The following is a 2,142-nucleotide window of genomic DNA, read 5'->3' on the forward strand; positions in this document are numbered from 1 at the left end:
GTCTTTAGGGTTTTCTAAGTATACTATCATGTCATCAGCATAGAGGGATAATTTTACCTCCTCTTTGCCAATTTGGATACCTTTTATTCCCTTCTCTTGTCTTATCGCTATCATTAAGACTTCCAATACAATTTTGAATAAGAGAGGTCATAATGGGCATCCTTGCCTAGTTCCTATTCTTAAAGGGAATGCCTTTAACCTCTCTCCATTAAGAACAATGTTGGCTCTTGGGTTTTCATAAATACTTTTTACTATATTGAAGAAATTCCCCTCTAGTCCTATTTTGTTGAGTGTTTTACCCAGAAAAGGGCATTGGATTTTGTCAAAGGCCTTTTCTGCATCAATTGATAGGATCATGTGGTTCTTGTTCTTTGCTTTGTTAACATGAGGAATTATATTAATTGTTTTTCTTATATTGAACCATCCTTGCATACCTATTATGAATCCCACTTGGTCATGATGGATTATTTCTTTGATGTATTGTTGGATTCTATTGGCCAATATTTTATTCAGGATTTTTGCATCTATGTTCATAAGAGATATTGGCCTCTAGTTTTCTATTTTGGTGGTGTCCAGATATACTACAATTTTCACTATGGATTATATCACAACAATAAGGAGATAAAAATCCTCACCACTAGGCCTGTAAGCAACATCATGTTAGAGAAAATATTGAAATTATCAATTATTTTCTCTTATTTGGATCAATAATCAACACCCTTGGTTCCAGCACTCAGGAGATGTATTACATTGGGAAAATCTTCTTCAGGGACCTCTCTAAATTACTGAGGAACAGTTATGCCATTTTAAAGACTAAGGTGCAGCTGATTCAGGTCTTAGTCTTTTCAGTCACTCACTATGCATCTGAGAGTTAAATAATAAGGATGATAAAACAATTGATACCTTTGTGGTTGTGGTGTTGGAGAAGAGTATGGAATATATTGTGGACTAAAAAAAGAACAAGCAGATATGTATTCCAAAAAGTGCAACCAGTATGCTCCTTAGAAGCAAGGATGGTGAAACTTTGTCAATGGGCTGATTTCCAAAAGAGATCCAGGGGCCTCTTCAAGTAAGAACTAGAAAGTTCTGACTTGGTTATATAAGAAAGACACCAATACCAACTGAGAACAAGAGAAAGAACTGAGGTTTATTAGACATTCATAGCAAACTATGAACGAATCAGGACAGACGGACCCCATTTTTATCTTACAAAAGGGTTTATATATCCTTTGTTAGCAGGGTTTACAGAGCTGATGGTACATTTTTTCTAATAGACATATGGTGACTTTCTGTCATCTCCTTTGCCTTTTCCTTGAGTCTGAGACCAGTCCTTGGAAAGGGATGTCATATTTGAGAGGGTGGAGGGACAGCCCAAAAGACAAAGGCCCTCTATGAGATGAAATGATTCAGTGACTGGAGTAATGAGGTAAGTGTGTCAGAGACAATAAGACTGGTACAGAATAGAGCAGGGTTTAGGGCTGTTGTACACAGGATCGCTATGAGTTGCAGGTGATTTGATGGCACATAACAACAACAATTCCTTGGACATCATGCTTGGAAAAGTGGATGGTCAGTGAAAGAAAGAAAGACCCTCAACAAGATGGACTGACACGATGACTGCACAAATGTCCTCAAGTATGTGAGAGATGGTAATGATGGCACAGGCTAGAACAAGGTTCAAATCTGTTGTTCATAGAGTCACGATGAGTTGTACTTAATTTGACAGCACCTAACAACAATCATCACCGACTTAAATATTAAGGAGTTGCTGTGCCAACTCAAAGGCACAAATTTCTAATCCACCAGCCACGTCTAGGGAGAAAGATGGGCAATCTTCTCTTACATGATTTAACTGCCTCTGGAAGCCATCTGTAGAGCTAGTAATGAACTGGTTTGACTGAAAGTTACATAACAATAACAGGGCTATGAGTAAGGAAAATTCAAGGCAACTAGTATGGAGGTTTTCCCGAAGTCTACAGATTTACTCTTTGAATTGTCAGTTTGGAATATTGTCAGCAAGCAAGCAACTATGTTTCTGCCCAGTATAACAGACAATGCTTTGACTATAAATCATTGGTTCCATGAGTGTTGATTGTGAATCTACAGATAATAAAACCTGTGAAAACATCAATTTTTTCTGTT

Source organism: Elephantulus edwardii, unplaced genomic scaffold (genome assembly GCF_000299155.1).
Source record: "Elephantulus edwardii isolate Elephantulus edwardi_28Jun2011 unplaced genomic scaffold, EleEdw1.0 scaffold00002, whole genome shotgun sequence".
Lineage (NCBI taxonomy): Eukaryota > Metazoa > Chordata > Mammalia > Macroscelidea > Macroscelididae > Elephantulus > Elephantulus edwardii.